Raw genomic sequence first — 14,973 nt, forward strand, 5'->3', positions numbered from 1 at the left:
GACTTAGGCACAGAGATTTGGAGGTGTTTGTGTTTTAAGGCTGTTTTTGTTTGCTCTGTTTTATTTCCGTCTCCACGGCAGGCTGGTCAAGACATTTTTTCTTCTCTGGATGGAAATCACAGTACAACCAAGTGGAAAGGTTATCCAAACAGACAGTGAAGTCTCAGGAGTTGGATGCTGATCCAGTCTGGTCGTGAAGGGCTGAAAAGTGAAATCCACACAGTATTGTCCACTATGCCAAGCGTAGTGCTACCCATCAAGGTGGCCAAGAACCAGAGATGGCGCAAATATGAGACAAGCAGGAAGGGAGACCCTTCCCGGAAGCTGAGATGGCACCCCGAGTATAAGAACATAAGAAGAGCTCTGCTGGATCAGGCCAAAGGCCCATCTAGTCCAGCTTCCTGTATCTCACAGCGGCCCACCAAATGCCCCAGGGAGCATAAGAACATAAGAGCAGCCCCACTGGATTAGGCCATAGGCCCATCTAGTCCAGCTTCCTGGATCTCACAGTGGCCCACCAAATGCCCCAGGGAGCATAAGAACATAAGAGCAGCCCCACTGGATCAGGCCATAGGCCCATCTAGTCCAGCTACCTGGATCTCACAGTGGCCCACCAAATGCCCCAGGGAGCATAAGAACATAAGAGCAGCCCCACTGGATCAGGCCATAGGCCCATCTAGTCCAGCTTCCTGTATCTCACGGCGGCCCACCAAATGCCCCAGGGAGCATAAGAACATAAGAGCAGCCCCACTGGATCAGGCCATAGGCCCATCTAGTCCAGCTTCCTGTATCTCACAGCGGCCCACCAAATGCCCCAGGGAGCACACCAGATAACAAGAGACCTGCAAGGCTTCCTGGGAATTGTAGTTTAGAACATAAGAACAGCCCCACTGGATCAGGCCTTAGGCCCATCTAGTCCAGCTTCCTGTATCTCACAGTGGCTCACCAGATGTTTCAGGGAACACACAAGATCCGTGTAACCTATTGACCACTCCCTTGCTACTTTTAAAACCAGGAGGTTGCACATACCCACTGTGGCCTGTGATGGATTTTTCTTTCATCGATCTGTCCAATCTCCATTTCAAGGCATCTTAGCCTGATGCCCACATCTTGTGGCAAGGAGTTCCACAGACGAATGACATGCTGGGTCTAGAAATGATTTGTTTGTTCTAACTCTCCCAGCGCTGAGGGCGCTGCCATCTCCCCCCTGGGTGCGTGATGATGCAGCTGCTTTGAACGGCAGGCTGGGGAAGGAGATCAGGTGGCAGTGGGGTCCACCCCGGGCATCGACAGTACCCTCTTCCGGCTCTTCCATCTGGTCAGCCGCTCTATTCCAGTGCTGCTGTTCCTTGAGCTTCACTGGCTCTGATTCATGCTAGAGAGTTGCTCAGACCTCCAGCAGTTTGTCAAAACGCCCTGCAATCTGCCCTAATCTGAAGGTAAAGGACAACGCTTTCCAACACAAACACACGCACACAATTTCCTGGCAGGCCTCCTCTACTGATAGATAGATAGATACTTTATTTACGGTCATCCGACCAGCTAGTCACAAACAACAAAACAAAATACACAGAATTAAAACGGCCTCCTCTATTGGAATGCGAGGGAGGACTGGTTGAAGCCCATTCCGCCAAGGATTCCAAATTGGTTTCTTGCGCAGAGAATCGTAGGTTATTGAAATGCGGCTCACCTGGCCATCTCCGCCATGCCAACTCATTGCTTTTTAAATCAATGCTGTTTCTTCAAGAGGCAGTGATGTCAAATCATGTTTGACCTCCAAAGTCACATGCACAGAGCGTGTATTTTTTTTTTTTTGGTCATGTTCCCCGAAGCGTTTTGCTTTCTCGGTTGTGAGATGTGTTTTGATTTGCTTTCGTCTATCCATTTGCGATGGCCCGTGGTTCAGCCGTGAAACGGCGGGTGGGGACGATCTGCTGCTGTTAACCCCACCTGTCCTGAAGCCACGAAGGGTGCCACCATCTTGGATCTCACAAGTGCGGGAACCCCTGAATTAGTGAGAGGAGGTTCCTCTGCCTCCGTTTCCCAGTTGCCTCTAACATTCCTCTTCCAGCTCCCTGGATTTGCAAAGAAAGAGAGGAACAGAACGGAAGCGGGCGTGTGGAGGACAGGGGACACTCTAGCCCACCACTCTACTTTCTTCTTCCACACTGCAAAATCCCTGCTGCCACATCTAGGCAGATTGGAAGAGGTAGAGAGCCACATCGACGTGCATTGAATTTTGGAGGTAAGGGAGGAAGAGGGAAGCGGCGGAGGTTGTCATCCAAAATATAGCTCTCAAGGGGCCATCCATAGCCTGCCATCTGGGAGTCTAGCTGGAGAATTGGAGCCGGGCCTCTCCAACCAGAGCCAAAAACCTTTGGAGCTGGCAACCCTCTATAGGTGCAACGGCGGCGCTCACTGGCTGCGTCTTGCCCTGGCTTGTTTGGGCATCCTGCAAACTCAATAAGCGGCATTAGCGGCTGGCATTTGATTTAACGCTAGCATATCGGTAACTAGATTAATGTTGGCATTTACTCTGCCCGCAATGCGCCTGCACGTGTCTGGGTACTCGGGAGTGCGGCAGAGAAGCTGGTGGCGTGCGGGCTTAATTCTTCCAAGACAAAAGAAAATAACCTTTTATTCTTGTTAATCATTTCTATAGCACTTTTAGTACGCAAACGGTCTGCAAAAGGAAAAAGTCCCGTTGGGCGTTGGTTCTCCCTCTGCTTTGGGCCAAGTTGCACGGAGGAAAAATCACCCTGGACATGCTTTGGACCAAATGCACATTTTTGGAGCTGTCTGCACAGCAAGATCTTGATCAGGTTACCCTGTCACCTGAGCAGGTCAGTTTGAAGCTTGCATTGAGAAGGTACATAATTTTTTTCTCCATATGTCCCATTGCAGGCTGAAAACCGGGGTGTGTGTGCTGTGGAAGGCGTGCTTTTTGTGTTGAAGGTCACATGTGAATGTCTCGCTGAGCCATGAGCGCAAGGAGTGGCTTGCCCAAGCTTGCCCGCTGTGTCAGGGTTGGCTCAAGGCCTCTCGGAGCCTGGGACGGCACGCTAAATCCATGCTTCCTAAACATATCTGAGTCACGACAGCCCTGCAGCCTCTTCTTCCCAGCTCAGCCATCGTGGACCATTGGCGATCCAAGGCGGCAGGACTCAAATCCCATGAGATCCTGCAGGATTCAAGAAGTTGGGGCCCATATCTTGCGAGATTTGGTAAGATCCAAGATGGAGGCACCAAATCTCATGAGATTTGGGTGCCACCGTCTTGGATCTTACAGGGTCCAAGTGCACAAATGCACCAACCACCACTGCCATTCCTCCTCTTCCTCCTACTCCCCAAATTCAGAAAGGAAGAGGGGTTAAAAGAGAGTAGTGGTCTAGAGCAGCCATTTTCAACCACTGTGCCGTGGCACACTGGTGTGCCGCCAATGGTCCCCGGGTGTGCCGCAGGGGTTTGGTGGAGGGAAATTTTATTAATAGGACCATTGGGGATATAAGCCCCCCCCCCACCACCAACAGCAAGGTGCCTTGTCAATTGTCCAAAAACTGATGATGTGCCTTGACTATTTTAGTACCTTGTCAGTGTGCCATGAGACAGAAAAGGTTGAAAATCACTAGTCTAGAGCAGGGGTGCCCAAACCCTGGCCCTGGAGCCACATGCGGCCCTCGAGGCTTCTCAGTGTGGCCCTCAGGGTGCCCCCAGTCTCCAATGAGCCTCTGGCGATCTGGAGATTTGATGGAGCCCACACTGGCCCGACGCAACTGCTCTCAGCGTGAGGGCGACTGTTTGACCTCTCGTGTGAGCTGTGGGATGAGGGCTCCCTCCACAGCTTGCTGTTTCACGTCTGTGATGCAGCAGTGGCAGCAAAAGAAAGGCCAGCCTTGCTTTGTGCAAGGCCTTTTATAGGCCTTGAGCTATTGCAAGACCTTCATTCATTCATATAAGTTCATCTTTAATATATTCATTTATGTAAGCGTATGCAAATTTATTCAAATTTGAAATGTAAATTAATTCTTTTCCCCCCCCCCGGCCCCCGACACAGTGTCAAAGAGACGATGTGGCCCTCCAGCCAAAAACTTTGGACACCCCTGGGCTAGAGGGTCAGATGACTCTAACCCTCCAACGTCCTCTCCTTTGCACTCCCTCTTCTACTCCATTCCTCTCTTCCTGTTTGAATCCAGGAGTGCAAAGGAGGGAGAGGCAAAAACATCAACGAAGATTAGCACCCACCACGACCAATCCATTGCCAACGGCAACCCCCGCAGTTGTTCTTGTGGGGGCTCTGTATGGTGTCAGCAAGCCCAAATTACCTCCCACAACCCTTAAATTTCCCCACCGTGTTTCTCTTCCCCCTCTCCCTCGCAGCGCTCCAGCACCCGACACTGAAGCAACCCATTCCATCTCCAAATTCAATCTCAATCAGGAGACTGAGAGTTTCATTTAAGTCGCATTTAATTTGAATTCCTGACAGTTACGTGCTTCCTGGCTGATCTAAATGCACCTACTGACGTTATGGATCGAGGAGACAACGGAGGGTTTAGTTCATTGTCTTTCCTCAGCGACAAAGACAAACAAGACAGAGCAGGTATTAACACCTGCCTCTCCAGGCCTATTTCGGCTGCCCCCAGTCCTGAAGAACCAAGGCTGACCCAAATATTATCGTATGGATGGATGTTTCTTTTCCTTATATATTTTTTTAATGCAATGGCCTCTTGAATGGTCCAACACTGTGCAGTTGTGGGCTCTCCCTCTTTGGGGGTTTTTCAAGCAGAGGTTGGATGGCCGTGGGTCCGGGATACTGCAGTCACCAGCACTGAGCAGGGGGTTGGACTGGATGACCTATCCGGTCCCTTCTGACTCTGACTCGGAGATCAAGAGTCCACCATTTCTGGGTTTCCTGGTTTCTCCCTGTCTTGGTTCCCTGTCAATACAAGTGGCTGGTTGCAGTCTCTCAACCTTGCAGGGCTTAAGTTAGCAGCTGAATTCTGTGGTAGAGCTAAACTCTATCACATGTATTTTGGCATCGACACTCATGCATTTGTGGTCCACCTCTTCAGATAATAAAAACATACAGAGAGCCCTGCTGGATCAGTTCAAGGGCGCATCTGATCCAGCTTGCCGTCTCTCACAGTAGCACACCAGGTGCCTCCGTGGGTGGGTGTGTATCTGTGTGAGTGGCATATGAGTCCAAAGACAAAACAAACAAACCTAAATGTCCGACAGTAGGAAATGAAAGGGATCTAGCCTAGCAAGAAGCTTTAACCATACAAGAGACCCTCCACGACTGCGTGGGCTGAGAAGCTGGATGAAAGACTGGCAAGCGTGAATCGAGCGAGTGAGAACTAGTTGGTTGAACATGGGGGGGGGGGAAATGGATTTCACAGCAGCTGAAGACTCTCCTCCTATGTCCAGTCTCCGCCTTTACTGCAGAGATGCGCAGCTTTTTTCATCTCATGGCGCGCTAACAAGGTGCTGAAATTCTCAAGGCGCACCACCAGCTTTTTGATGATCGGCAAGGCACACCACACTGCTGGTGGGGGGCTCACACCCCCCAATGGCCTTACCAGTAAATGATGCTCTCTCAAACTCCCACATCATAGGTGTGGACCATTCGCATCACACTGGCTGCTTTATGGGCACAAGGAACTGTCCGCGGTCCTGAAATGTCCCTCTTGGTTTAGCTCAGCCATTTTCAACCTTGGCACGCTGGTGTGCCGCGAATGGTCCCCAGGTGTGCCGTGGGAATTTGGGAGAGGGTCATTTATCAATAGAACCACTGGGGGACGTGAGCCCCCGTTGACCGCACAGTGTGCCTTGTCAATTGCCCCAAAACCGATGGTGTGCCTTGACCATTTTAGTGCCTTGCCGGTGTGCCGTGAGACAAAAAAGGCTGACAATCACTGGTTTAGCTCCTCAAGCATCCAGCCCCTACCACCTTTGGAGGTCTGGTTGGCCAGGTTGATCCCAGAAAAGCACATGTTGTTCCTCGCACATTGTCACAGCTTGTGGGAAGCGCATCCTGTAAGCTCCACGGGCCTCAGTCAAGAGTCGTTTTCCCCTCGCACACACACAACGAAGTCTCTTTCTTCAAATCATTAATAGATGCTGAGGAGGGGGGGATGGAGAAGAGCGACAACAGAGCCGTCTGCTTGGGCCCCCTGAGTAGAGGAACACGCTTCTCTTGGAAACATGCCATTAGAGCCGCCAAACCGACACTCTGCGTGCCCACAAACCACATCAGACATCATCATCATATTAATAATGAAAGGGCAGCTCTTTCAAAGATCTTAGACCCCGGCGCTCCACGGCTGGCAGGGCCGTTGCATGCAAAGGAGCTGCGTGAATCTCATGCCAAACAGCAGCCGCTGAGAAATTTACGGGACGTGGGAGGTAGCTTGGGCTTGGCCCGCCCCCACCAGACCAACCGAGGCCGTGGATTGGTGGAGGTGGGTGCTAATCCCTGTCTGGATGTTTGCATCCCCTTGTCTTCCCCCTTTGCACTCCCTGGATTCATAAAGGAAGAAGCAGATTGGAAGAGAAGAGATGGGTGGGCTAGAGCGTCTCCGACACTCTAGCCCACCACTCTCATGGTCTCCCTGCTTCTTTTTCCCCTTTCCTCTCCCCCAAATATCCAGCCAGCCTCATCTTCGGTGCGTGGTGGAGAAATGAACTGCTTTGGTGCTGAAATCCTAAAGGTCTCTCTTCTTCCTCCTCCTCCTCTTCCTCCGCTCCCCCCCCCCCCCAAAAAAAATAGGTATAATGAAGGAAGAAAACCCAGAGGGGCGGCAAAAATGAGAAAAGCCACCTTGATTTGGTCCATATCTCCACCTGCCCAAGGCTGCCGGTGAAATCTGATTGTTTTGCCGGATGTAGGAGGTGTGATTTCACCCCTGCTTCGGTTGGCTTGTGAGTTGCTCGCCCTGATAGAAGCTATTCCAGGAGGACCAGTTCAAATCTCCAGGGCTACTTTTAGTCATCTCCAAGAGTTGGATCCCTGGAGACTCCAGCCCAATCCTCAAGGGTCATCCACCCGTCGCCCCTCTTCCTTTCCAAATACAGGGAAAGAAGAACGATGGAGGTTTGTGGCTGGTGCAAGGCGGAATCAGGGGGTATTTGGTGCCCCTCCTCAGGTACCTGGAGGTCTTGGTTCAGGCTTTGTATGTGACTTTTTGCAAGCAGCCCCTGTGGACCGCCATTGTGCCCTCTTGGCCTCCGCTGTTCAGAGCTTCCCTCACCCCCCAACCTCTGAAGGAGCTTTGGGGAGAAGAAGAAGAACTCGGAACGAACGTGAGCCAAAGGGGGGAGGGAAGGTTAAATCAACACCTGAGAAAAGCAAGCAACTGATGGTGCGCAGAGGTGGTGCGCCAGCTGGCTCTCTCTGGGTCTGCATGTGCATTCTGTTGCATTCCAATTAGCCCTGGGGGGGGGCACCCTGTACTGGAAGGGACGGGAACCATCCATGGATGATGAGGGCCTCCGGGAAGGAATCAGGGGGCCCTTGGGAGCTCCCGCTCTGCTTGGCACCAAACCAAACCCAAAAGCCAGTCCAGCGTGCTTAGCAAACACCAAGCCCCCCCTTGTCTCCCCCCACCCCGGTTTGATTGTCTACTTGCTTTCTTGTCTCTGAGCCTCAGCCTCTCTCTGGCCCCCCCTCCCTTCCCCATCTCTCGCCTTCCTTCTACCACAGAAGAATATTGATTGAAGTGCCTTGTAAATCCATTCTTTCTATGGGGAAAAAAGGGGCTTTGAACAGTCCCAAGTGGAAACTGGGGGGGGGGGAATCTGCATGTGTCAGTTTGTGCTGCGGGAGGGGAAGGTCGGGGGGGTTTAAGAGATGGCTGTTTCTCTGACTGCAACAGTGTGGTGGGGAGGAAATAAAATGTGTTTTGTTAGGAAAGGCCAAGCTTTTTTGGGGGGGGGGTGTTTTAATCAGGTATGCCATGGCCCAGTTTCCCGGTCCCTGAGAAAATTCTGTCCTGGTTTAGCCTGTGGGGGAAGGCTTTCTAAGATAGGACGGGCTCGTTTTCCGGAGTCGTGAACCGAACGCGTTGGCTTTCCCCCAGAACCAGGGGGTGTCCCCGAAAACCGAGCTGCGAAAGAATGAGAACAGACGAAAGGAAATATCCCTTGACCCGGCGTGCGATGAATCTGTGGAACTCCTTGCCGCAGGATGTGGTGATGGCAGCTGGCCTGGATGTCCTGAAATGGGGCAGATTTCTAGAAGAAAAGTCCATCTCAGGTTGCAAGCCATGATATGGGTAGGTGCAACCTCTTGGTCTAAGATGGGTAGTAGTCTACCAGTAGTCTAGGTAGTCTAGGCCTACCAGACGCCTGTCTAGGCCTACCAGACACCTGGTAGTCTAGGCCAGGTGCAAGCATCTGGCAACAGGATGCAGGTGTGTTGTTGTCTATGTGCTCCTGGAAGCGTCTGGTGAGTCACCGTGAGCCATGGGAAGTTGGACTAGATGGGCCTTTGGCCAGATCCAGCTGGGCTCTTCATGGGTTTGAATGATAGACCGTTTGCTACTTCGGGCAGGGGGCTGTCTGAGTCAAGACACACACCTCAGAACTGAGGTAGCGACCTGCTAGCAGGACACAGAGCCAACCCACTAGCTTGTCACTTTTCATCCACTCCACCCCCTGTGACGGCCTGCTCTTCCCTGGGCTGAGAGGAGGAGAAACTGAGGCCCGCGATTGGAGAAGCTGAAGGATGGAGGTTGTTATGAGTTGAAGGTTAAACTGGATCCTCACAGTATTCCCTTCCATTGCTTGATATTTTATATTTGAACTCTGCTTCCCAACAAGCTCTTAAATTGTGCCAATGAACTTTTGCAGCCTCTACCTACTGAGTCAACCGGCTGCTCCGGCTGGCTCAGGGTGGGCAACACTGACCGGCAGCAAATCTCCAGAGTATCACAGGGGACTTTTTTTTCCCCCTCTGCTCCAGGTCCATTTTTGCTAGCAATTGAACCTGGAACCTTCTGCCATGCAGGACAGACTCGAGCGACCACCTACTCCCACTGCACCAGTGGAATGTCAGGCTGCTGGTTCTGCTGAAAGCACAGAGCTGCAGGCTTCAAATGTAGGAAGAGCCTTGCTAGCTCTTGTGGTTGCTTTCCATCCTCCACAAGAATGTGGTTTGGCTTAGCTAGTGCCTTGCAAGGCGCCCTCCAGGAAAGGTCATGTAGCTGTGCTTCCCCCTTTTAAAAGGCCAGTGGCTGGAAGGTGAAAGGGAGGTGATTGCATTGGGGTTGTCCTGGGGACTTAAACACACTTCAGCCAGGGAGAAAGGGCACTGAAAGGAGCTCATTATCTTGCTATTCAGAGACCCCTGTAGGACAGCAGTTTATTTTTCTGGGGAAATGGCAGGGAGCGAACCATCAGGGGAGAGCCCCTGGTGGAAAAAGTGTGGGCCATTTCCCCCTCCCTGCACCAGCTCCAGTCATTTAGGAGGACCCAACCCTTCTGCCTCTCTGCCACTCCATCTATAGTTAATGATAGCAAATGGACCATCGGATAGAATAACACAGGAATGGTTTTAATTCTTTTTATTTTTTTAAGCCCCTCTCGCACATGGAACTGAAGTCACTGAGCCATGTAGAGGAGCGTTGGCAGACAGGAGAAGCAAAGGCGGCGGAGATCTAGCTGGAAGGGGGGGGCAGGCAGGAATAGGAGCCGCACTCCAGGCCAACAGGGCTGCACTAATTGTGTGGCTTTGCTGGGAAGGCTGTTCACACATGCATGTTTCACCACTGGATGACTTGAATGTGTGAACGGCATTCTGGGGGGGAGGGGTCAGGTAAAGCTTCCTCCGGCTCGCAGCACCCGGCCAAACTTGTTAGGGTTGTGTTCGGTTCCAAAAATAATTCTGATTTCTCTTAAGAATTGCTTTTTTTAGTTTTGGCATCATCCTAAGAACATCAGAACAGCCCCGCTGGATCAGGCCATAGGCCCATCTAGTCCAGCTTCCTGGATCTCACAGCGGCCCACCAAATGCCCCAGGGAGCACACCAAACAAGAAGACCTGCAAGGCCTCCTGGGAATTGTAGTTTAAGTACATAAGAACAGCCCCGCTGGATCAGGCCATAGGCCCATCTAGTCCAGCTTCCCGTATCTCACAGCGGCCCACCAAATGCCCCAGGGAGCACACCAAACAAGAAGACCTGCAAGGCCTCCTGGGAATTGTAGTTTAAGAACATCAGAACAGCCCCGCTGGATCAGGCCATAGGCCCATCTAGTCCAGCTTCCTGTATCTCACAGCGGCCCACCAAATGCCCCAGGGAGCACACCAAACAAGAAGACCTGCAAGGCCTCCTGGGAATTGTAGTTTAAGAACATCAGAACAGCCCCGCTGGATCAGGCCATAGGCCCATCTAGTCCAGCTTCCTGTTATCTCACAGCAGCCCACCAAATGCCCCCGGGAGCACAACAGATCACAAGAGACCTGCATCCTGCTTTTTTGGACACACGATGGTTTTTAAGTTGTAGCGTTCATTTAGTGGCGGAAGGTCTACTGAAGTAGTGTTTTGACTGTGGTATTTGTTTTCGGCTACAATCCTATCCACACTTTCCCGGGAGTAAGCCCCGTTGACTATAACGGGACTTACTTCTGAGTAGACATACCTAGAACTGGGCTCTTAGTCTTGCACAGTCATGAGGTGAGGTGAGGTGAGTGACCTTTTCCTTTAAGAGAGATTTTTAAGTTGGTTGCCAAATAGATGTGTGAGGCTATTCAGGAGTGGCTAACTGGTAATTTGGAGTGTCAAAACCTGGTTGTGGGTTCATAGAGAAGAGGACAGCAGGAGGAAAGAAGCTTGGGTTAGCAGGCCTTGTGCTGGAGCATGTTAGGAGGTGGCTGTAACTCTTAGTGGTTGTGGCCCATAATGGTTGTAACTCTTAGTCTCTGTTAAACAAGTTAGCTAACCTTTCTGATTTTGGCATGCTGCTAATGTTTATGGCGCAACTAAAGCTCCCTTAAGACTAACCTTTTTAATAATAAAGTTCTTCTACTTTGAAGATTAAGTGCAACACATTTTATTGACCAATGGAATGTATTTCAAAAGAACCTGGGAGCTTAGGGTGTTAGAAGTGGACCACATGACCCTCAAGGGTTAGGTGGATTAAGCTGGTGGAAGAGGGTGTGGGTTGCATCCTGCCAGGGTATGGAGATTCCCCCTCATCTCTCCCTGACCCCTTTCTTTTTCTAATGCTCTCCTTGGAGTGAAATTAACTAGACCAGAAACAGCATTGGCCTAGTTAATTTTTCCACCTGTTCTAGACAACTTCAGCCCCTTGCAAAGGGGCTTCTGGTGGGGGAAGAGGATACTCAGGGTTGGGGCTCTCTTTCCATCTACCTCCAAACCTCACAATTATGTTCGCACCTTTCAAAATCTGGATCAGAGCCAAGGCCACACTATAGCAGTCAGGGTGGAAATATAGAAGTCCTTGACAACAGGGATTTCCCATGGTGCCTTATCTAGGTGGGCTGATGTGTGCTTTGGGAAATGAAACCACAGGACCTGAGAGCACCCCTCCCATCCCAGCACCTTGTGGGAGATTCCTGCTTTCCTTCTCCAATTTTGCAAGAAGCTTCCCCTCAATTGCATTTGTTTGCAGCTGAAGCCAAAAGTAATTAGGAGTCCCAATGCAAATGAGAATTTGGGAGGAGGGACACACACACACAAGGCAGTATAGACATTGGAGTATGTTGTAAGAGATTAATTCTGTGGCTTAATTGAAAGCACAGGAGCAGAACAGGGAAGGAGGAGGGAAAACGCAAGTGAAGAGGACTTCCTGATAAACTTCATCCATCATCCTTGCATGCTAAATGTGGTGCTATACTCCCATTTAATTCATCCACAGCTATTTCCCTACATTATAGGGGTCACAGCTTATTGCATTGCAGTTAGTTAAGGGTGTGTGTGTGTGTGAGAGAGAGAGAGAGATCCCTCTCACACAACACCATAACTAGGGGCAACCACTAAAACCGAGTGTCAGGAGAATTGGAACAGGCAAAAGAAAATAATGCTTTACCCAGCATGTCATTGATCTGTGGAACTCCTTGCCACAGGATGCGGTGATGGCGTCTGGCCCTAGATGCCTTTCCAAGGGGATTGGACAGATTAATGGAGGAAAATTCCATCACGGGTAACAGGTTCGTTCATCTTGAACGGCGTTGTCTACGCATGTCGGTTTTGTGCCACTATCTCAAGAGGAAAAGAAGTGTTTTGTGTTTTTTTTAAAAACCCTGAGGGTAATAAATCGGTGGAACCCCTTGCCACAAGATGTGGTGATGCTGCCAGGCCTAGATGCCTTTAAAAGGGGATTGGTTTGAAAGCGGATAGCTGAGAACAGGCGGCGGATGGCATGATGTAAGGGGCAATTTTGTTTCCGCAGCCAAGCAAAGGAGTGTGTGCTTAACAAGGCTTTACTTTTTGTCCCTATTGGTAGAGACGAAAGCAAAGAGCTTATGGAGTGTGCAGCTGGCCAATGTAACCCTTCCCTGGCAGAGGTTCATTTGGTCGCACTGTATTAGAAAACAGCCATCTTTTATTTTGCCCACCTTTCACTCAAGGCTCCAGGCCGTCTTTGCTTAAAACCTGTTTGTGGCACGCTGTTGCCCTGTAAATAAGCACAGCGTATAGCAAGCAAAGCAAAGCTTTTTGCCATGTGCGCATAAGGTACACACATGGGTGTGTTGGCAGCTCCCCTCGGTGTGAGACAGCAGGTGTTACCATATTTGAATCTGTGAAGCGTCGCAGAGCAGGCATGGATTGCGTGGGATAGCTGACGAGGAGACAGGTGGACTGCACATGGCTTGGTTACAAGCCACAACGATAATGCTCAACTTTCTGGTTTTAGAAATAGGCTCCCTCCGAATGCCAAATGTAAGGGGTTGGTTTGGATGGTTGGCAACCTTCAGTCTCGAAAGACTATGGTATAAGCCTACAGCACCCGGTATTCCCATGCGGTCTCCCATCCAAGTACCAACCAGGCCTGACCCTGCTTAGCTTCCGAGATCATGGTCTAAGCCTACCACACCCGGTATTCCCAGGCGGTCTCCCATCCAAGTACTAACCAGGCCTGACCCTGCTTAGCTTCCGAGATCATGGTATAAGCCTACAGCACCCGGTATTCCCAGGCGGTCTCCCATCCAAGTACTAACCAGGCCTGACCCTGCTTAGCTTCCGAGATCATGGTATAAGCCTACAGCACCCGGTATTCCCATGCGGTCTCCCATCCAAGTACTAACCAGGCCTGACCCTGCTTAGCTTCTGAGATCAGATGAGATCAGGCATGTGCACAGTGGCTGAAAAGGCCGATTCGGGAGTGACAATCCCTTCCACAACTGGAGCAAGTGCAGTCTGTCCCTGGTCTGTCTCCCTGGCTGTGGGCCTTCCTTCTTTGCCTCTTTGCCTCAGTCTGTTAGCCAAGCATCTCTTCAAACTGGGAAATCCATGCTGCACAGCCTGCCTCCAAGCGGGCCGCTCAGAGGCCAGGGTTTCCCACCTGTTGAGGTCCACTCCTAAGGCCTTCACACTGGTAATTCTACGAAGGACATCCGGTAGGATAAGCTCCTGGCCCACAAACCCCTCTAGAAAAGAAAAGCCCAATGTTCAATTGGGCTTCTCCTTCAGCTAAATGTGCACAGAATTGTGGTCTTAAAGCACTCTCAGGTTTGTGATGCCTTGAATAAAGTCTTGAATAAAGATCAAGAAAGGCGGTATATAAATACCTGTTGTTGTTGTTGTTATTCACAAAGGCCTGTGCGAGACTGCTGGCACCAGTCAAAGGCCTACCAGGTTCGCAGGCCTACCTGAGAACATCAGGTCTCCACAGCCTGGTGGAAAGGTAGGGGGAGGGCAGGATGGGTGGGGTATAAAGGGGAAGAGGAGGTCAAAGAGGGGGTAGATCAGTCCCTGGAGAGGCAGGAAGAGTGGCAGAGGCCTCCACCATTGACGGTGCTGGGGCTTACCCAGGACAAGGGAGCCAATGTTCCCTTACGCCGAGATGCCCACTGGCAACCTCCTTTCTTGTACAGGAGGCAGCGGACACCATTTTGGCGCCACTGCATCGCTTTGTGGAACAGAGGATAGAATTGGGCTGCCCGTCTCTCCTCTTCTTGGGCTTCTGAAAGCAACTGGTGGACCACTGCAAGGGAACAGGACGCTGGGCCAGATCCAGGAGGGATATTCCTATCCGACTGTCTCTGGACAAGGGGGTTCTATCTGCTGTGGAGCAATGGTGGGTCTGCTTTCACCCTATGCTTTCCAAAGTTGAGCCGCTCTAGAGAAACAAGAGGCTGGACTGATATGGGCCCCCTTGATCTGACCCATCTGGGTGCCACTGATCTATTTAGTTTTTTTGTCCTCTGCTTGCAGTGCGTCTCTTCAGAAAATGGATTGACGACGCTCGGCGAAGAGGCGAAAAGCGGCGCGTTTTCGCAAACACAAAGGAGCGTCCTCGAAAAGGTAAAATTGCAAGAGGATCAAGAATGCCGTCCTCGTTGCCGACTGGATGTTTGCACAAAGCAAAGCTGGCCGCGTTTGATTATTGCAGTTATAATTACCGCCTCGGCGTATCGGACGTACGCGGTGTCTTTAAAAAAAAAAAAGTAGAGCGGTTGGCGGTCTAGAAACCAGTTTCTTTTGATGACAGGAGGGGGGGAAAAAAAGCACACACAAAGATTTGACGCTCTCGGCGAAATCAGATCAATAATGGGAATGTTTGATATTGGCCGGTTTGAAAAGAAGTGTCCGCGGATCGATGGGTCTCCCATTTGACGGGCAAGAACGGGCGGGCGAGAAAAAGTTTTCGCTGCCTTTTCAAAACAGCGCCGCCCCAGCACTACCCATTACTTTTGGCGGTTAAAACTCTCCAACTGTCTCGCCCCCGCACGTTCCGCGATGTGCAATGGGGAAAATAACAGTTGGCTGAAGAGGCGATACCTTTGGGGAAAGG

General features: G+C 51.0%; 1 pseudogene; it reads right to left on the reverse strand.

Moving 5' to 3' along the window:
• Window positions 1–13,215: 13,215 nt before the first annotated feature.
• On the reverse strand, window positions 13,216–13,329 carry LOC136635700 (5S ribosomal RNA; annotated as a pseudogene).
• Window positions 13,330–14,973: the final 1,644 nt, after the last annotated feature.

The sequence above is a fragment of the Tiliqua scincoides genome, chromosome 16, assembly GCF_035046505.1.
Source record: "Tiliqua scincoides isolate rTilSci1 chromosome 16, rTilSci1.hap2, whole genome shotgun sequence".
NCBI lineage: Eukaryota > Metazoa > Chordata > Lepidosauria > Squamata > Scincidae > Tiliqua > Tiliqua scincoides.